Source organism: Mauremys mutica, chromosome 5, assembly GCF_020497125.1.
Source record: "Mauremys mutica isolate MM-2020 ecotype Southern chromosome 5, ASM2049712v1, whole genome shotgun sequence".
Lineage (NCBI taxonomy): Eukaryota > Metazoa > Chordata > Testudines > Geoemydidae > Mauremys > Mauremys mutica.
In genome coordinates this window covers 62,597,253-62,619,641 of record NC_059076.1, presented here as the reverse complement: position 1 = coordinate 62,619,641, position 22,389 = coordinate 62,597,253, and the positions used below count along the sequence as shown (strand labels likewise).

Here is a 22,389-nt window from a genome sequence, read left to right as displayed (position 1 = left end):
TTGTTTTTCTCTACCCTGAACAAAAACCAGAACATTAAGCTCTTATCTTAGTCAATGATCATGGTGACAGTGAAAATATTATTGCATGCTTATCTATAGCAGTTCTAATCACAGAAGCTTATAATAACCTGCAATAACGTATGAAGCAGTAACTATAGCTACAACATCTGCTACAAACTAAGCACCTTAATTTACTTTCTCTTCTCATTCAAATAATTGAGGTCCAGGAAATGGAATGTGTTTTTAATAAATACGGGATTCTATCATAAGAATGAATGTATAATTATTGATAATACATACATAATAGCTAAGTATGATCATCATCATCAGCAGCAGCATTTAATGGGTATTTTTCATAGTAGTGTAGGGATTTGATCAACAGTGCATGAAAGCAGATAAACAGAACCATGACTGAACTAAGCATTGTAGTTGAAATTACCTGTTAACCAGTGTGTAGAAATCACTTTTCCTTAACCCTTTGTAAAAAGGTGGAATTTGTATGGTTAGGCCCTTCCCCGTGGCATCGGAGTGGGGTGCGTATATTTCTATCTACTTTGGTCTAGTAGGAATGCAATGTACAGAGCTTTGGGTGAGTAGGAGAAGAAAATACAGAGATAACCTGTTGCTTCTTTCAGTCATCATCATACTTGACACACACAACCTTTTACATCATCAAAAGTATGTTCTACTCCCTGCCTTGACCAGACAGGCGGTGTCGCTACTAGATTTGAAATCCTGCCTCTGTGGCATTCTACCCTTATTCCCAGCCTCAAAGAAATTCCTTGGGGTGGGGTGAGGTGGTAGTGGGAAAGCCAGATTCTGTCTCCCAAAACCCATGAGACACAAAGCACCGTAATACAATCTGCAGTCATTTTTGTTGCACTCCTCTGCAGAGAGGATCTTTCACGCCCCTAAGGGGGCTTCCAATGGCAGCCATACAACAACATAGAAACTAGAATCCTCTGTGCAGAATCCTCCAGTCTGCAACAGATTACTGGGAGAAGTGGAGATGGCTTGAAAGGAAGTCCCATGTAGGAAAGAATGGGGCCCTAAGCTAGCAATTGTCAAAACAGCCTTTGGAAGCTGATAAAGGAAAAAAAAAAGTTACTTTTCAGTAAGTGTTGTTTTGTCACGAGAGGGAATCATCATATAAGTGGAAATGCACAGAGGCCCTCAAAAAAGTGTTCTTATTGTCCCCACTTTACAGATGGGAAATGAGATATGAAATGACTTGCCCAAATTTATGCAGTTAGTATTAGAGCCAGAATTAGCATTCAACAGTTCCTGGATGTTAGAGCAATTTTCCTTGTTATTTATATATAGGTAAAACAATAAGGCTATACATCATGGAAAAACCCATGATGGAGGGAAGACACATGAGGAACTCTGCCAAAGCATCAGAAGGGAGGGGCTTATCCTTCCAAATGTGCAGACTATGTGAGACCTGCAGATTTCATGGCACTGATGGTGAGCCCAGGCTTCCATGTAGAGGTCCTATACCTCTCCTCAGAAGCTGTGCTGCCAACAGCAAACTTCTCCCTATCTCAAGGTTTTGAAAGCAAAGAGCAAGAACCAACAGACATTAACAACGACAGAGAGAGCATAATTTCCCACATAAATTGCCCTGAAGATTTGATAGAAGTACCATAAGATACCAATAGGTATCTTATTAATATGCAAGTTAAAAGGCACAAGCAGTTTGCCAGGAGATTATGTTACGTAGCATTGCTATCCTCCAGCTCAGACACATGGAACCCCTGTGTGGTGTTTGAATTGGGGAAGGAGGCACTTCTGTGAACTCAAAGAAAGGACGTTTGTGCTCCTCTCCCCGACCATGTGCACACTTTTACTAGCCACGTTTCGTTATTTGCATACCTTTCATCCCCTCCATACTTCACAGTGAAGAGTTTGATATGGCTAATATTGATACTTAGAAAGGTACAGCAAATCTGCTGTATATTTGGGACTACACTGATAAGTCAACTATTCAGTATTATTTTCAGAGAAAAAAAGCACACATACCTGAAGTCTACTCTGCTTAGGGACTCCTATTTCTACTATCTGTCCATGACCATTTATGGGTATGTCTACACTACCCGCTGGATTGGCGAGTAGTGATCAATCAATTGGGGATCGATGTATCGCGTCTAGATGAGACGCGATACATCGATCCCCAAACGCGCTCCCTGTTGACTCCAGAACTCCACCAGGGCAAGAGGTGGAAGCGGAGTCGACGGAGGAGTGGCAACCGTCAATCCTGCGCCCCGAGGACGCAAAGTAAGTCTAAGTCAATCTAAGATAAGCAACTTCAGCTATGAGAATAGCATAGCTGAAGTCGACGCATCTTAGATCGATCCCTCCCGCCACCAGTGTAGACCAGGCCTTACTGTATAAGGAGGATTGAAATTTAAACCCGTAGCTGGAAAGGAAGTGAAATAGTTAAAAATATCAATATGGCCCCTCAGGATAAAAAAAAAAGTTAGACTTTTCTTACCCTTTTTACAGTTAATTGCAGTGAGATCATTAGCCAGTGCTGTAAACAAACTGAGCATATTTTAATGTGGCAAATGTGCTTAATGACCTTCAGATGTCACTAGCCTACACTCTTAAATTGTGTATCAAAATTGTGTGATCTGATTCAATGTAACAAAAAAATTCTACCTAAATTTTGGAGATCACACCAAGTGTGATCAGAAAGCAGAAACCCAAAAACAGACACGAGCACACAATTTAGGCCAAATGGAATTTTCATATCCTATTATTATCCAAAGCATAATATAATACTAAGGTACACTCAGTATTATGTGTACCTTAGTATTATAAAATCCTATCATCAATAAAACCAATTTTAATGTGCCACTTTCCTATGTCAGGTTTCAGAGTAGCAGCCGTGTTAGTCTGTATCCGCAAAAAGAACAGGAGTACTTGTGGCACCTTAAAGACTAACAAATTTATTTTAGCATGAGCTTTCGTGAGCTGCAGCTCACTTCTTCGGATGCATAGAATGGAACACACAGACAGGGGATATTTATACATACAGAGAACATGAAAAGGTGGAAGTATGCATACCAACAGGCAGAGTCTAATCAATTGAGATGAGCTATCGTCAGCAGGAGGAAAAAAAACTTTTTGAAGTGATAGTTAAGATGGCCCATAGAAGGTGTGAGGAGAACTTAACATAGGGAAATAGATTCAATTGGTGTAATGACCCAACCATTCCCAGTCTTTGTTTAGGCCACAGTTAATAGTATCTAGTTTGCATATTAATTCAAGTTCAGCAGTTTCTCTTTGGAGTCTGTTTTTGAAGTTTTTTTGTTGCAAAATTGCCACCTTCAAGTCTGTCACTGAGTGGTTAGAGAGGTTGAAGTGTTCTCCCACTGGTTTTTGAATGTTATGATTCCTGATGTCAGATTTGTGTCCATTTATTCTTTTGCGTAGAGACTGTCCGGTTTGGCCAATGTACATGGCAGAGGGGCATTGCTGGCACATGATGGCATATATCACGTTGGTAGATGTGCAGGTGTACGAGCCCCTGATGGCGTGTCTGATGTGATTAGGTCCTATGATGGTGTCACTTGAATGGATATGTGGACAGAGCTGGCATCGGGCTTTGTTGCAAGGATAGGTTCCTGGGTTAGTGTTTATGTTGTATGGTGTGCGGTTGCTGGTGAGTATTTGCTTCAGGTTGGGAGGCTGTCTATAAGCGAGGACTGGCCTGTCTCCCAAGATCTGTGAGAGTGAGGGATCATCTTTAAGGATAGGTTGTAAATCTTTGATGATGCGCTGGAGAGGTTTTAGTTGGGGGCTGTAGGTGATGGCTAGTGGTGTTCTGTTATTTTCTTTTTTAGGCCTGTCCTGTAGTAGGTGGCTTCTGGGTACTCTTCTGGCGCTGTCAATCTGTTTTTTCACTTCAGCAGGTGGGTATTGTAGGTTTAAGAAGGCTTGATAGAGATCTTGTAGGTGTTTATCTCTGTCTGAGGGATTGGAGCAAATACGGTTGTATCTTAGAGCTTGGCTGTAGACAATGGATCGTGTGGTGTGTCCGGGATGGAAGCTGGAGGCATGTAAGTAAGTATAGCGGTCAGTGGGTTTCCGGTATAGGGTGGTATTTATGTGACCATCGTTTATTAGCACAGTAGTGTCTAGGAAATGGACCGCTTGTGTGGATTGGTCTAGGCTGAGGTTGATGGTGGGATGGAAATTGTTAAAATCACGGTGGAATTCCTCGAGGGCTTCTTTTCCATGGGCCATCTTAACTATCACTTCAAAAAGTTTTTTTTCCTCCTGCTGACGATAGCTCATCTCAATTGATTAGACTCTGCCTGTTGGTATGCATACTTCCACCTTTTCATGTTCTCTGTATGTATAAATATCCCCTGTCTGTGTGTTCCATTCTATGCATCCGAAGAAGTGAGCTGCAGCTCACGAAAGCTCATGCTAAAATAAATTTGTTAGTCTTTAAGGTGCCACAAGTACTCCTGTTCTTTTTCCTATGTCAGTGCCTCTTCCAAACAGACAGAAGAGTTGACTTTGGCTGGCTGTCTGAAAGAATGTTGATTGTTTTACTGTGTGAAACATAAACCTTTCACTCCAAGATCCTGTTAACTTTTACTTATACCCTGTTTTAATGTAGGCCTGGTCTACACTAGGCGTTTAAATCGGTTTTAGGAGCGTAAAACCGATTTAACGCCAAAGCCGTCCACACTAGGAGGCACCTTATATCGATTTTAATGGCTCTTTAAACCGGTTTCTGTACTCCTCCCTAACGAGAGGAGTAACGCTAGTATCGGTATTAACATATCGGATTAGGGTTAGTGTGGACGCTGATCGACGGTATTGGCCTCCGGGAGCTATCCCACAGTGCACCAGTGACCACTCTGGACCGCAATCTGAACTCGGATGCAGTGGTCAGGTAAACAGGAAAAGCCCCGCGAACTTTTGAATATTTCCTGTTTGCCCAGCGTGGAGCTCCGATCAGCACGGGTGGCGATGCAGTCCGAAATCAAAATACAAAAAGAGCTCCCGCATGGACCATGCGGATGTGATCGCTGTAAGGGCAGGCAAATCCGTTCTATCCGTTCTATCAGCGCTCCGTTACAGAAGATGAAATTCAGAATCCTTTTTTAAAAATCTCCAGACAGACGCCATAGCAGGGACTCAGCGCACTGCAGCGTAACGGAAAGCCAAAGAATCAAATGGATGCGCATGGACTGGAGGACTGAAGCTATCCCACAGTTCCTGCAGCCTCCTAAAATTATTTGCATTCTTGGCTGAGCTCCAAATGCTTCTAGGGTCAAACACAGTGTCCGCGGGTCAGGGCATAGCTTGGCAATCTACTCACCCACCCCCCCACCCACCCCAGAAGCGAAAGGTAAAACAATCCTCTGACTCTTTTACATGTCTCCCTATCTTTACTGAATGCTGCTGTTAGACGCGATAGTGCAGCACTCAACACCAACATCCTTGCTCCCCCCCCCGCCATGGGCGGCTGATGGTACAAAAGGATGGAAATCCATCTTCATCATCAGCATAAGCTGATCATACAAAATGATGGAAATCCATCCTCATCATCAGCCTCAGCTAATGGTACAAAAGGACTGGTAACCGTCCTCGTCATCAGCCTATTGGCCCTAATTTTTTCTGGTGGATGGATGGTGCAATATGGCTGGTAACCATCCTCATCATAGCAACAGGGGGCTGAGCTCCATCAGCCCCCACCCTTCATGTGTAAAGAAAAGATTCAGTTGCCCCTGGACTAGCAGTGGGATGCTGGGCTTCTCGCCTACACACTGCTTAATGTCCTGTCTGGACTATCATAGCAGCTGGAGGCTGCCTTCCACTCATTTCTCACTAACAAGTCAGTGTGTCTTATTCCTGCATTCTTTATTAATTCATCACACAAGTGGGGGGACAATGCTACGGTAGCCAAGAAAGGCTGGGGAAGAACGGAATCAACAGGTGGGGTTGTTACAGGAGCACCCCTGTGAATAGCATACAGATAATAGTTTCTGCGGGCTCTGACACAGAGCAGGTGGTTCTCTAGCACACTTGCCTATATTAGGCAGTACTGATTCTATTTTTAGATACCAAAAAGGAGGAATTGACTCAGGGAGTCATTCCCAATTTTTGCTTTTGCGCCCCTGGCTGATCGGCCAGGGGCACTTATGACAGCAGCCAATGGTACAGGCTAGTAACCACTTTTGGCTTTTGTGCCCCTGGCTGATTGACCAGGGGCACTAGCAGCAAATGGTACAAAAGGACTGGTAGCCATGATCATCCTCAGTTCCAATTTATGGAAGGGTTTGGATGGTGCAATATGGCTAGTAACCATCTCTGCTGTCATGCAAAAGCAAAAGCATGCTTCTGTGTAGCGCTGCTGAATCGCCTCTGTGAGCGGCATCTAGTACACATACGGTGAGAGTCACAAACGGCAAAAAAAGCTCCATGATTGCCATGCTATGGCATCTGCCAGGGCAATCCAGGGGAAAAAGGCGCGAAATGCTTGTCTGCCGTTGCTTTCCCAGACGAAGGAGTGACTGACGACATTTACCCAGAACCACCCGCGACAATGATTTTTGCCCCATCAGGCACTGGGATCTCAACCCGGAAGTTCCAAGGGGCGGGGGAGGCTGCGGGAACTATGGGATAGCTAGGGAATAGCTACCCACAGTGCAACGCTCCAGAAATCGACGCTAGCCACGGACCATGGACGCACACCACCGATTTAATGTGCTTAGTATGGCCGCGCTCCACCCGATTTTATAAATTCTGTTTTACAAAACCGGTTTATGCAAATTCGGAATAATCCCGTAGTGTAGACGTACCCGTAGAAGTGTTCGGAGACTGAAAATAATATATAGTGACAGGTTTAGGATTAAAATCTCAGGTAGTTAAGATTGTGAGTTAGGTTGTAAATTGCATTTAAAGAGCAAAGCATATACTGTAAACCTCACATGCCTGCTACAAACTGACACCAACAAGGCAGGGGGGACAAGTGTATGCCAGTAATTCATCTTAATTATTTCTCAGCAAAGCTGTCTTAATAGGATGTGCCTTTCATTTTGATTAAAATGACCCTCCACCCCCCAAAATGTGGAGAAAGCTATCAGAGGTAGAAGCTGAATCTTCTGGTACTTCTAATTTTGCGTCAGGAAACTGAAAGGATACTTCTAAAGACTATTGGTCTCTCTCAGCTTAATTTCCATACATTAAAGGTCTCTTAATATCTCTTCAGTGATCAACAGTGAAAGTGCTTGTCTTCAGTCTTTACCTCTTATTTTTTGTTTCTGACTTCACGCCCCCCAGTGGTGGTTCATTCAATGGCTCAAAAACGTCTAACAATTCAATCCCAATGTAGTTAAATGATTTTTTAAACATGTAACTATAGACACGATAAAAAAAAAGTTTAAAAAAAAAAACCAAAAACACCCAGTGCTTCTGGGTGCCATCTGGTAGGTTTTAATTTGTTTTAAAGTCTCAAAAGATCAAGTACATTATGTTCCCCAGATTTAGGCACATTATACTCTTCCATATTAGCAGTTTTTGATCATGCTCCAGTAGCATCAGATCACATTAGGATTCACTTTTTTGATAGGCTCCCAAGGGTTATCATTTTACTGGCTTAGAACATAAACAAAACTGACATTTACTGGTAGAATGTAAAACTGTGAATGTAATGTTAGAGTTGCTACACAGCTGTCTAGATACAGTTTAATTGAGATTCTCATTAGATTATAAAGTGGATCACTTTAAGATGCCAGTAAGATATAAAGTGCAATTTTGCTAGAGTTATTCCATTTAAGTTGTGTAGCATTGTCAGTAGGTAGCATTGACATGATCTGGAATGGCTTAACTTGGGAATCAGCTGTACTGAAGGTATGTGTGAAGGGAAGACATGGATCAGAAGAGCAGCTTGGCAAGAGAGTTTGTGGCAGACAATTATGAGGAAGGGGATCATGGATATAGGTGCAGGAAATGGGTTAATGGTAGAACTGGCTAGAAAATCTGCAACAAAACAACTCCACATTTTTCAGCCAGACTTAGTAAATGGGAAAGCAAGTGTCAATGTGGTAATTTGAGGGAATAAAGAATACAAATATTTTAGGGCTTATCCAAACCTCTTACTATCTAAAACTTTTGAGATTTCCTATCACTACACTACAAAACAATGGGAAGGTTCAGGGATACTACCAGTCAACTACAATGCACTGTTTATGCTTAGTCTGGACCCCCATGATGTTGGCAGACTCACTCTCTCACACACACACACACCCTCTCTCCACGCACTAACCTTAAAAAGGATGATGCCAGGGAAATATTACCCTTTAGATTTTTACTTCCAGTCTTAGCTGACAAATAGAAGTTAAAAATTAGCCAGACCTTTCAGAAGAAAATTAGTTCAGTAGTTCTACATTTTGGAAGTTATGAGAGAGGACGACTAAAAAAATAAAATAAATAAATAAATAAATCCAGCTTGCAGTTGAGTTTAGCTATAATTGGGTTACTAAATGGATCCAGCTAAGGTCCCTCATCCCCAAGTTATGTTGAAACTTGTGTTCTCTTTAATGAAGAGGACACTTCCTTAACTCTGTCATTTCTTTAATTTCATATTTCATAGCCAGAAATTCTCACCATAAGTTAAATCCCAAGATATGCTACCGCCTCCCCAATTCCCAAGGAAATCAATGATGCTCAGTACCACTCAGGATCAGGCTCTGTGTGCCTCATCTTATATTACAGCTCTCATTGGCATCAGTGAGAGTTTCACCTGATCAAACAGCAGATGACCGAGGCAGTAGTCACATTTAAGGGATCAGGAGAAAGCCTATCAAACACAGTCTCAGAAAGATGCATAAAGTTGATTAGAGCTGTGCAAAATTTTTCAGACAAATTTTTTTTTTTTTTTGCTAAAAATGCAGAATCGGGTTGACAAATCTTTTCCACATTCGTGTAGAATTCAAATTGTTTCAAACTAAAAACCTAAAAAAAAGTTCTAAAAATAAACAATTTTTTCATATTTTCAAAATGAACCATTTCAATACAAAATGACTTTGTTTATAGAGATACGTCAATTTTATTTAAAAAAATAAAGTTAAAAACCCTTGAAAATAAAGCAAGATGTTGAACTTAAAAAAATTGGATTTTTCAACATGACCAGCATACCAGGAAAAAAAACAACAAACAAAAAAAAACCAGTTATTCATACAGCTCTAAGCATTGTAACCATTTTAAAAGAAATTTCAATTGGATTTTCATATCAGATTATATTTTCTCAGTCCTTAATGAGAGACAGGCAGAAACAAATTGAGAAAAAGAAGGAGGATGGTTGCCACTTATTTTGTCAGGCCTAGGACAAAAAACAAACAAACAAAACAGCCTGAATACCATGAAACATGTCAATTGTCATAAATCACATGCAGACATTGAGAGCATTAAATCAATGTTGTTTAACTTCTGAAAAGAGAAAGAGGAGGCTTATGTAATCTTGCAGCGGGAAAGGGAAACATTAATATTGCCAGACCCCCTATCTGCCCACTGACTGCTTCAAAATTCTTTCACAACGATGACACCACTACTCACAAAGATCATGTCCCCATCAACAATCATAAGAAAAAAGAATCATCTTGCTAAACACCACAGAGAGGATGAACCCACACTTTTAATCATTATGTTGATTGCTTCAGGACATTTTTTTGACAGTGAAACCCTTAAACATCACATCCACCACAATCTCTCCACTGCTAAGAGGACAGCTATACAGTCCCTGAAATCTAATCACCAGTTAGTGATCAAGCCAGCAGACAAAGGGGGCTTCAACCATCATGACTACATTAATGAGGCCAACCAACAGCTATCCAACACCACCTACTATAAAGAAGTCAAAGAAGATCCTACATACATTTTACCCAGGAATTTAAGGATCTCATCAAATCCTTCCCCAAACAACTCCAAGAGAAACTCTACAAACTCATCCTCCCATATCTGGCTATGGCACTCTTACCAAAGGAATATTGGGACTCATAGAAACCATCTTCAAACTGCTCACCACACAAAGGACCAGCTTTCTCTAGGACACAACTAACTTCCTCCACAAACTCCGCAACATTAATAACCTCCCTCAGAACAGCATCCTTGCCACCACTGATGTCACCTCCTTATACACCAATATCCCTCACAATGACAGCATAGCTGCCCGCTTCAAATATTTACAAAACAATGGACAACCCTCAGATATACACCCAACTCATCCTCACCCATAACAATTTTACATTCAACAAAACACTTTCGAAACCATGGGAACTGCCATTAATACTAGGATGGCTCCCCAATATGCCCCATCTCTTGATGGGCCATCTTGAAGAATTTCTGGATTAATTCACCATGGAACCAATGGTATACCTGAGATACATCGATGATATTGTCATCCTCTGAACAGATGACAAACTCCCTCAGATTTCTACCACAACTTCAAACGACCACCACCTGACCATCAAACTCTATCTCGGACACTCCCACACCAATATGAACTTCCTGAACACTACGATTATCTTCAACAATGGAACCCTACAGACAACTATATATAAGAAACCCATGGATCACCACACCTATCTTCATAGATCCAGTAACCACCCCAAACATACCAACAGATCTGTTATCTACAGCCAGGCACTTCGATACCACAAAATATATTCTGAGGAGAAAATCCAGGATATACATCTGAACACACTCAAAACCACCTTTACCAAAAAAGACACTCCACTAGAGAAGTAGGTTACCTCATGGAATGGACCACCCAAACACTCAGCGAGAACCTGCTTTAGACAGAAATACAATCCTTTCCAACCGCACATATCTAGTTGTTAACTACCATCCCACACTGGAACTCATACGAGATATCAAACAATTACAACTTATACTTGATAGGGACCCCATCCTTAAAGAAGTCTTTCCTGAACTCCCTTCTCCAGCCTTCAAACAACCCCCCAACCTTTCCAAGCTCATCATCAGAAGCAAGGTCCCCATAGACCAGGACACACCAACACAAACTGGTGCCAGACCTTGTCAGAACAACAGATGCAAAATCTACAGTTATAGCTCCACTGCTACAATGATCAACACCCCCCACAACATACCTTTCAAGATCCATGGGTCCTACATATGCCTAACAATATGTGGTGTACCTCACCTAGTGCCCTAAATGCCTTAATAGCAACTGTGTGGGAAGGGCCATCCATAGGCATACGCAGCATATAGGGCTGCATAGGGCATCTGAAAATTTGGGGCACCAATGGGTCTTAGTGCCCTGCCTCCCGGCTCTTCCTATTCCTGTTCTGACCCTCCCTGCAGGCTCCCAAAGCTGGCTGCTACAGCCTAGTGACTCTTACTCCGGAGGGGATCTAGTAACTTAAAAGTGAAAAAGTCTTCCAGACCTATTAGCACAACATTGAAACTGTTAAAGATCCATTCAAGTAGTAATGAAACCATTTAACAGGCATTTGCCAACCTCCAGGTATATACTGTCAGTTTCTGAATTTACTGACAAAAACAAACAGTTGTGCATAGGCTTACCAGACATCCTGATATTATCGGGACAGTCCCAATTTTAGGGAACTTGTCCCGCATCCCGACCTTACATCGGTCGGGATGCCCTTTGTCCCGATATTGGAGACTGTCCGGACCGCAGCCACGGCACCCTTGCTCATCGCTTCCTGGGGCAGCTCCCAGTGCCCGCCTGCTGGCAGGAGCGCCGCGTGCTGCAGGGGTGGGGCTTGCAGGCGCCGGGAGCGGGCAGAGAGCCCTCCGCCCCCCCCGACCCCCGACCCTAGGAACCAGAGGGACCAGCTTGCCAGATGCTTCCCAGGACAGCAGCCGCCCCAGGTGAGCACCACCGGGACTGGCAGGTCCCTCTGGCTCTTATGGGGGGGGGCTCTGCATGCTGCCAACGCCTGCAAGCCCTGCTCCATGGCTCCAGCAGCTCCCATTGACGCTTTTCCCGACCAATGGGAGCCACGGAGCTCACTTGTTGCAGGCGCAGCCCGTGGAGAGTCTGGAGACTCCCCTTGCTGCTCTCACCCTAGGAGCCAGAGACTTCCCAGCAGGGCTGGTGGGTGCAGCTAGGGAAGGGGTCAGGGTGTGATGGAGTGAGTGTCTGGGAGGTGTGTGGGGGGTGCTGGGCTGTGGGGGAGGTTTGTGTGTTTTGTGCTGCTAGGCAGTGGGGGCCTGTTGGGGGGTGCTGGCCAGTGGGGGAGATCTGTGTGTGTCAGGGCACTAGGCAGTGCGGGTCTGTGTGGGGCATTGTGCAGTTGTGGTGGTGGGGCTGTTGGGAAGGGCACTGGGAGGGAGGAAGGAAAGGACGGAGGGGAAATCGGTGTGTATTGGGAAACTAGCGATTAGGGGATTCTGTGTGGGGTGCTGGGTAGCTGTGGTGGGGCTGTGGGCAGGGGGATGCTGCATGGGGTGTGTGTGCACAGCACTGTGCATTTGTGGTTGAAGGGTTGTAGGGAGGCTCTGGGCATAGTGGATCCAGGGGGTGCTGGGCAGGGGAGCTGCGTGGCGCAGCATGGGCCCACTCCCAACAGGAAGGGGCACGCTGGTAGCACAGGGCCAGGCAGACCAATGTGCCTCTAGCTCCGGATGGGGCTGTGCACCTGTGTCTGTCTGTCTCTCCACCCCATCACTCGCCCAATGTGTCCTGATATTTCACTCTTGCAATCTGGTCACCCTCGTTGTGCATTACTGTAATATTTACTCCGAACATGTTAGTTTAAAATATTTCATTAGTGAGTTGGTGAAGATTATAAAATTACATCTCTAAAAAAAATCATTGCATAGATTTTAGATGCACAATCATCTTTAGCCTTAAATGCTTGAATCTTTAGACATACAGTTTTTTAAAATAAATCCTTCAAAAGACCACCCTTATCTAAAATACACATTTTAATTACTATAGTAGAAAAAAGAACAAAAACACACACACACACAAAAATTGCTTCTAAAGTCTTCCCGTCCATCCCTGTCTCCCTTCACCCCTTCCCCCACATTTAAGAGAGCCCTTAAAGGGACAACACCCCTTTCTTTTCAGATAGCTGGACAGAGTTTCCCCTTTCTTTACTTCTGACTATCTGATGAACTAGTTTTAAGAGAACTCTCCAGCAAAATCAGTACCTAGTAAGATATAAAATCCTTTGTTATGCCTAAAAATCTTTGGAAACATTTTTTAAAGTTGGTGAAATTTCATAAACATATCTATTGTTATGGATATCACACAAAGTAAATTAGTGTTCCCTTTTTCTAAAAGCAATGAACATTGTTATGAACACACTAACCTCTGTGACTGATTAATTTAAAATAATGTCTTGGTTTCAGTGAGTTATATATGTAGTAATCTGGAATTATTACATTATGAAGGCTTAAGAGTACATTTAAAATACAAGATCAGCTTAGAAATACTGATTAAGAAAATGTAAAACAGAAGAGCTGCATCATGTATTCCATAATATTTAATGTTGTATTCAGCAAGACAGCTGACTACAAAGTTTTTGCAAATAAATCTCTGACTAACTTCAGGGCATAACAAAAAGCTTGTGACTGACATTTTTTATTCCCAAATTTTGTGCTTTTAATTAGGTACTTTCTGCATGTCCAGTCTTCACCTTCTGGCATGCAGTGGAAAACATGCTCCATTTTCTTTAGAAAGAAATTGCAGAAAAGTGTTTTTTTTCAAATGTCATTTGCTTCATTTGGGTTCAGGGATTTGGCTGGAAGGGGATAAGCAGGGTTGGGGGAGGGAAGAGAAGAGGGAGACAGTGGGGAGGGGCAGAGCCTTGGCAGAATGGGGGTGGGGCCTGGGGCAGAGCAGGAGTGGAGTCTGGGCTGGGAAACCTGCACACTTTTAAAAGATGAGCCTGGGAGATTAAATTCATAACTTTGCTAGACATTAAAAATCATGGATTGAACAGAGACACTGGATTTATGGTTTATTACAGCAATCTATAAACCACTAAACAACCATACCCCCCCCATCTATTTCCCTCCCACTTCCTATGGGTGTTAACAGGCCACTTCACCTTGAATGGTCCCTTGAAATATGTTAGCTACTTATGCTAAACAATCGGTTCTATCTTGTATTTAGCTGTGACACTCCAGTTTCCCAGACTTGAAGAAGAGCTCTGTGTAAGCTAGTTGGTCAATAAAAGATATTACCTCACCTACCTAGCCCTTACTATGACTGTCAAAGACAAGGATCATACTGCTCCTAAAAATTTGTTCACTCGGATATTACCTATTGTGAGCAGTCTCAGCTCACCATAAAGTTGAATCACAAAATTGTGCTTAATGTTATAATTGTCATATCACTTGCAATAATTTTCCTGTTCTCCAGCAAATAGGTAGACATTGGAAACAGCTGGACATTTGTCATCAGATAAGGCTGCTCAAAAATGGCAAATGGGCAGAAAAAATAGAAGATCCGAGATCCTTTCGTCTTCCACAGGCAGAGGAGATGACGATAGAATAAAATCCTGATTTGCATGGTATGCACCTTATACGAAACCAGATGCCCCTCCATGGGTCTCTGTAGGACTCAAGATTTACATTGAGGAAAGGGCAAGCCAAGGTGGTGGCCATTCTCTGTGTCACAGTCAGGGCCGGCTCCAGGCACCAGCGCAGGAAGCAGGTGCTTGGGACGGCCAATTGAAAGGGCAGCAGATCCCTCAGTCCCTCTCGGAGGGAAGGACTGGCCACTAAATTGCTGCTGAAGAATGAAGTGGCACGGTAGAGCTGTCGCTGAAGTGCCACCAATCGCAGCTTTATTTTATTTTTATTTTTTTCCTTCTCCGCTTGGGGTGGCAAAAAAGCTGGAGCTGGCCCTGGTCACAGTTCCCCTCAATTGTGCAGGAATGTTGTGAATGAGTTAATACTGACAAGGAAGGTTCTGAGGATCACCAGACCTCTTAGAAGACAGGAGCGGCTCTAGGATTTCCGCCGCCCCAAGCAGGGCGGCACGCCGCGGGAGGCGCTCTGGCGGTCGCCGGTCCCGCGGCTCCAGTGGACCTCCTGCAGACGTGCCTGCGGATGCTCCACCGAAGCCGCGGGACCAGCGGACCCTCCGCAGGCACGTCTACGGGAAGTCCAACGGAACCGCAGGACCAGCGGACCCTCCACAGGCATGCCTGCGGGAGGTCCAATGGAGCCGCCTGCCGCCCTCCCGCGGGACGCCGCCCCAAGCGCGCGCTTGGCGCGCTGGGGTCTGGAGCCGGCCCTGTTAGAAGATTCCCTTGGAGCCATGCTACCAGTGAGGTCAGGAAGAAGCAGTGGGGCCAGGTGAAAGTACAGAAGCACAGAGCAGTGTGTCCCTGGCCTCTGCAAATGCCTGACTATCTGCTTGGATCTCAGAAGAAATTGTGGTTTTAGGGGCCTAACTTGTGGCCAGTTCTGTGGGGCTGGAGACAAGACATGCCTACTTGAGGGGAAAATATATAGCAAACTTCACAAACTAACACCCCACAAAGTCCTCAAGTCCACGTTGTGGATGATGGAGCAAGAAGGAGGAGGAGACTGCATGATCAAGTAGATAGATCAAAGGAGTTGGAGTTGATAACCTGCCTTCTATTCCTGGCTCTGCCACTAATGTGCTGAGAGAATTTTAATAAGTCACTTAACTTCTCTGGGCCTCAGTTTCCCCATTTAAAAAAAATGGAACTAATGATACTTCTATAAAATGCACTGCTATACAGAAGAAAAATTCTGAAAAGTATTAATAAGATTTCTGCATTTTTTCCTAAGAGCTGAAAATCTTAAAATCCCAATTTCACAATTCAGTGAAATATCCTAAAACAGAAAAGTCTTCAGATAAAAATATTTACATTTAGCTATATTTAACCTTACATTAATACAAAAAATAAATAAATAATGACTACTACTTTAATCTGCCTTTCATATTTAGTAGCTATGCTCAAGGTAAGCAGAAACTCTTCAGACTAGATATGCTAGGCCTTTCACTTTTTTTAATTGCAGGATCTTGGAGCCAGCACTATTTATTATTTTTTTCAGGGCTTTGGAGCAGAGGCCGGAGCTGGAGCACGGACCAGTAGGTTTTTGCCCAGAGCTGGAGCGGAGCCAGAGCGGAGCAATTAAAAAATCTGATTGCTCCAAATCCCTGATTTTTTTCCTTCTGCTCAACTGGATCAAGTATATAAATGACACAGGGATAAAGGATGAAAGAAATAAAATTGATTACTAAATTAACCACATAAAGAAGTAAAGGAAAACAAAAACATAATTGGTAGTTTGAAGCTGGACATTGATCTACCCTGCTATGACTACCCTAACTGTACTATCTCACTTTAACTACAACTGCTCTACTTCAGGGCTCAATCTTATTCTTTATTTTTTGTGGGACCCAGAACATGACAATGCACTTTTCCTGGTGACAGGTAGGGGAACACAGGTCCCTGTCCTCTGGGTTCCAGCCCAGAGACCTTGTATTAATCAGCTAAAATCTGCTTCTTCAGATTCATCACTGGTTTCCTAAGCCACTTCCTACCTGCATCTGCCTCCAGGCCCCTTTTGCAGAGGAACTGCTCCCAGTACTTTCTCCCTGGAGGTTCCAGCTCCTTTCACTGCTTCCTGCCAGTTTGTAGCTGAGGCAGAGTCCCTACAGGCTCTTTGGAAGCCTCCTTCTACCTGATTTGCAAGCTCGCATCCCAGCTGTTGATGGTCACCCAGTTAGTCACAGCTGAGGAGGTAGCTACTCTGTCTCTTAACCCTTTAGTGGCAGGATATGGTTTGTACACCCCATTAGAGAGAAACATCATGAGAATGAGGAGATTGTTAAAGGCCCACATGTTGCAGCCAAGGCAAGGCAACTCTCAAGAAGAGTAGAGATTTGTTTAGGATTTTAAACAGGTATTCAAATATTTGGATGCTAATCCAAACTTCCGATCCTCACATGTTTCATTCATCACTAGCTAAAAGACCAAGAGTTACTGCAAAGTTCTCAACCAGACATCCTCCAGAAATTCAATCAGCCTGAAATCTAATTCCATCTCCCCAAATCTGCCACCCACTAGAGAAGGTTGGGGAATGTATTGTGACTCATAGTTGAAAGGTGGGTGGGATGAGATTAGAGAGGAAGAGGATTATTATGAGTACCATTAGATGATCATCTCTGTGTGTTTGTGTGAGTGGGTGTGGGTGAATATTGTCTGTAGTTTGCACCTTTAATTTCTAAGAACACTCTCTGTGTGCAGATTTAAGTAGCCATTTTGTTCCCAGAGTTGCTCCAGTTTGTACAGAGGTGAACACCACTCTCTTGTTCTTACTCTTGTTTTCTTCATATAAAATAAAGGTCTTTCTGACTACAAGTATGGGGGGAAAATGCTGTAACAAAAAAAGCTCACACCAACATGACAAAATACCTATATGTATGTACAGTTACTGCTAATCTAGACAATGTTCACATCACTTCACAATTTCTTTACTGATTGATTCTGAGAGAGACTATTAAAGTGAGAACACTAGTAGCATCAATGTATTAGATATTGACAGTGCCAACAAAGTATCCATAGTTAAGGAAAGTAGTACTGGCCATATAGAGCCATAACAGTACCATGCTCTGCACGCTGTTTAAATCTGATTGTCAGTGACTTTCAGCAGGATAATCAGAATACTGAAAATATAGTAGATCAGGCATTACACTTCTACCCAATGCACACACATATCATTGGAATAATATTCTTTCAAAAAGAGCTGCAAGCCATCCCATCCTGCCTGCCTCTGCTCAGCTAAGACACCAAATATTTTCCTCACTTATACATCTGTTGTCCCCTCCTCCCCCTTTTCATGCTGGTTTAGTAGCACTGAATGCTGCATCTCTAGTCTCCCCCTCCTCTTTGAGTATTTAACATCTGAGTGACACTTTTTCAAAATTACCCAATTGAAGTGTTTTGGTGGGTACCCCTGGGCAAGCCAGGTATTTCAGTCTTGCCCTTACTTGTCTCAAATACTAAATAATGTATGCAGCTTTATTTGGGATGCTAGGCACCATCCTTAACCATAAAGAGATCATGAGGAGTGAAAAGACAAGATGGTATATCTCCAAAAATGCAAGAGCTAGTCAAAAAGAATCTCTGTGTTACATGATGAATATTTCTCTAAAGTTAATTTTCAAACAATTTAATTCTGTCTTAAAAGATACATTTGCTATGTGGAGAAAAATATTTTCTGACATAATTGCAGCAATTTCAGTCACCATCATAAAAGCAAAGAGGAACTAAAAAAAAATACCAACACTTGAACATCTTCTCATAGGTCCGGCTCTCCTTGAAGTCAATGGAACTTTTGTCATTGGTTTCAGTGACAGCAGTAGGCCCTTAAACTGCTAGCAAAAAATGCCCGGAGTCCTCCTACTGACCCCTGGCAATCTTCCTCTTCGCTAATACTTATGAGTTATAGTGTGCCAGAAGATGTTCTTTCAATGCCAAGCATGTCTCTAAATCAGAAAACACTATTAAATATTGCCCCTAGACTTTCCCCTTTTCCGAAACAGACAAAATTAATCTCTCCAGATGCAAGTTACAAACTTAACAGGAAAGACATTTTGATTACTGAGAAACCTTAGATCTGTCAGGATGTACAGGAGATTAAAAGCAAAATTAGCTGACATGTATCAGCTACACTCCATGTGCAGTCTTACATCAAGCAGTTCTAAAAGTTATTAGTGCTATGCTGTGGAAAAGAGTACAGAGTGCCACTTTATAACATGCTTTCATTATTCATTGGCTCCTTTCATGCCCTTGCAGTGTTGTAATATTCTCTACACGTAGACAAGCCAAACATTAGGAAGGTTAGAAAATATTTTACACAAAATGTAATTCAAACAGTGACACTGATTTAGTATTGACAGACTTTTGATTGAACTTGGTCACTTCATTTCTAAAATGGAAAGGCTGTGGTACTTTTAACAAAATGTATTTCACAATGAAATGTGAAAACCTTACCAAGGCTGGCTCTTCTAATGGAATTTAAACATGACCCTGTTTATGATATTCATTTAAATTAGGCTGTGAAAACTCCAAAACTAACGCTCTCTCTTAGGCTATATAATCCAACCCCTGCATCAAGCATAAAGGGCTCTACACTGTACTTTCCATATACTACTCTAATCTTGACTTCTACTGAGTTTGCCACAGTAACGCATTAGAAAATCTCTTCCTCTGACTGTCCATGCCATCAAAAACTATTTCCTAATTGCCAAGTTGAACTTGCCCTTTATTAACTTCAACCCATTGTTCCTTGTACTTTTAATGCATGGCTAAAATATCCTTTTCTCCTCCGTTACCTTTTTACTCTTTAAGTGCTTGTATATGTGGGTCCCCTGCACAAAAATGCATGGAAGGGAAAAAAACAGTATCAACGTTCAGACAGAGCTTGAGGTTGATGCATTCTAACTTCCTGGTGCATAGGACCATCAGGTTTTGGGGCCAGTAAAAGGACAGATATACGTCGGTGTGACATTATGCCCCCTATTCTTCATAGAAATATACTAATGATATGATTATGGCATAACTAAGATGAATTTTATGCAAGATGGGTCATGTGAGATATCATTGGAAAAGTTATGATTTACTGAATATGATTATCCAGTTTGTACGCACGTATCAATCCTGTATCTAAAGTTAGGAATATTGATTGTGTGTACTCTTGGGGAATGCCCACCAGACAGTATGCAATCAGCCTGGATAGGACATTAGGAAGGATAATAAGACTTTGAAGATACTAATCACCCTCCTTCCTGAGACATTTCCTGGGATGCTGCTTTAACACTGCATGGTCAGGTGATCATGTCACCTAGTACTGGACATCATTTTGGACTTCTGGTATTTTTCCACTCGAAGGGGGTGGGGGATCAAACTGGGAAACAAAACGATTCCTGCCATATGCAAATCCTACTTAAGGCTAGGAAGTGAGTTAATCTAGGCTCTTCTTCACTGCCTCCTCACAAAAGAAGGAAGAACTAAACTGGGCAGGGGCTGAGCCCCGGCAAGAAAGGTCAGTCTATGAAGGGTATACCTGGAGATTTAAGCTGCAAGCAGTGCAGTTTACATTCAAGAAACTCTGAAACCTGCATAAAACATTTAGGGTGAGAAATTACTATTTGTAGCCAATTTCTTTCATTTATTAAGCCTAGTTTGCATGTTTGTTTTATTTGCTCAGTAATCTGCTTTAATCTGTTTTCTATTCCTTATAATCACTTAAAACCTACCTTTTTGTAGTTAATAAACTCAGTTTTTGTTTATTCTACAACCAGGTTGTGCAATTCATAACTGGGAGGGGGACAAAAAGCTGTGCATATCTTCCTCCACATTGAGGGAGTGGCTAATTTCATGAGTTTATGCTGTATAGATCTCTATACAGTGCAAGATAATATCATTTTAGGTTTACACTCCAGAGGGTGTGTGCACCAGAGTGCTGGGCAATTCCCCAAGCTGAGTCTTCCCATACAGAGCTGATTACAGACTCTGTGATTCTACAGCTGGCTGCATCCCTACCTGTGTGTGTGTCTTTGTGCAGCAGAACAGGGTGAGGGAGCTAAGGCTGGTGGAACAGGTGGGCTCAGTAGGACCCCAGCCCATCAGGTGGCACCCAGAAGTGGGGTCCAACCTGTCACAATGGGTATCTGTCATACTCTCTCTTCATACCTCCCACCAGCCATAATAGCCAATAGTTTTGCTACCACTCTCACCTCTCTGAAGGAGAAAATACAGAGCATGCAGGACCGTTAATGCTACTTCAAGGACCATACCACTTAGCGTGCCCAGAATGACCAAAGCAGCATCTTCTGTGGCTTAAGCCACAACAGGACCACTGCATGCCATACCTTGCAAGGAGCTTATGAAGGTATAACGGGATGGTTACCTGCTCCTGCCCGTCAGGGCTTAAAACAGCCCAGGAGAGGGCTGCAGCTGGGGCAAGAAGCCTGGACTGATTAGGGAAGGTAGGTTCAGCTGCGGCCAAGCCCCAATCAGGCCCAGCTGGCCCCTATAACAGGCAGTGAGCCAGGTGCCCAGTCAGTCTCCTTCTGCTTGTAGAGGAAGAAGGGCCTGGCTGCAGGGAGCTAGAGACAGGGTAACTAGTGGAGCAGGGCTGGGGAAAGGCAGAGGCGCTGGGGAACTCCAACCTAGAAAGCCCCAGACTGTGGCCTAGCATAAGGCCAAGGGTAGCCCAGGGGTAGGCCAAGGCAACAGGTCCAAACCCAACCTTGCCAGTGATGAGTAGGCTGATACTGCAGTCTGCCCCAGGGTGTGGGGGCTAGATGATGACTGGCAGTAGCCTTATACTGAGGCAAGGTGGGGATAGTCGGTGGGGGTTCCCTGGAGAGGGGAGACCCTGAGAGAAAGGGGTCATTGCCAGGGGGCAGCACCCTAGCTAATAGGGTACTGGGTCTGGGAAGGATGGGGGGGGCAAGCAGTAATGGGACACCAGCCTGCAAAGGGTGCTTTGGAGGCTGGGAGAGCTAATTCCTGGAACAGACCAGCAGGTGGTGACGCAGGGGTGAGTCTGCATGCTTACAGAGGATAGATTTTGCTGTCTTTGCAGTACTTGCTCAACAGGAATTTTGTCCTTTGACAGCTCAGGGGCTATAGTTGAGGGGAGAACCCTTCCAGTAGAATTTAAAATGTGGTTCTCCTCTGAAGAGAATAGAGTACCTTCATGAGATTCTAGGTGCACTGGATCTCAAGTGTGCTAGATGTCTTGGCATGCTAGGCATATACATTCAACCTAGAATTTGAAAGTTAAGCTGGATTCTTTCTATCTCATGCATTATCACCAGTAATAAAGGTTCTGCAAACCAAATTAGGCCCTCAGTATCAACTGTGAAATCCCATGGTCTTCAATGGCCACTAACCTAACTTTTTAAAGTTTGGTAAATATTCTGCTGCTCATGCATCAGAAGGAAAGAAATCCAGCTCGCACACAAAGCTTATTTTTGTCACTAAAGCTGGATGATTAGATACTGAACATACCCAGGAAGAAGCACTGTGGAGCAAGAGAGTGCCATTTTTACCAAGCAGAACCACACTTTAATACTCTTTAATCATATCATTTCACATAAGCTTCATGTTAAAATTCCGGTTGCTTACAATGTCTAGCCTTTAATACACAATGTATTTTAAAAAGTTCCTCAAGTCCTTGTGTTATGCCATAGAGAATGTATATAGGCATATGATTGTGTCAATCAGAATTTAACATATGCCAAAACACAACATTCTGGAACCAGGAAAATTATTTAGTTAGACCATATAAACTAACAATTTTAAAGCTATTAATAAACTAACAAAACGTAGTGACCTTATTTCATCAAATGACATGGAAATATCTAAGAGGACA

The 22,389-nt window shown here is 43.1% G+C and overlaps 1 long non-coding RNA gene across 3 annotated transcripts in view; it reads right to left on the bottom strand.

Moving 5' to 3' along the window:
- Positions 1–22,389, bottom strand: part of LOC123372056 — a 181,249-nt gene that overhangs the window by 90,141 nt on the left and 68,719 nt on the right. For 2 of the 3 annotated variants that reach the window (XR_006580072.1, XR_006580073.1), the window contains exon 1: positions 16,544–16,640. The exons of the other annotated variant lie outside the window; for it this stretch is intronic. This is a non-coding gene — a long non-coding RNA (uncharacterized LOC123372056). Of the gene's footprint in view, positions 1–16,543; positions 16,641–22,389 lie in introns of those variants that run through there. 3 annotated transcript variants of the gene reach the window in all.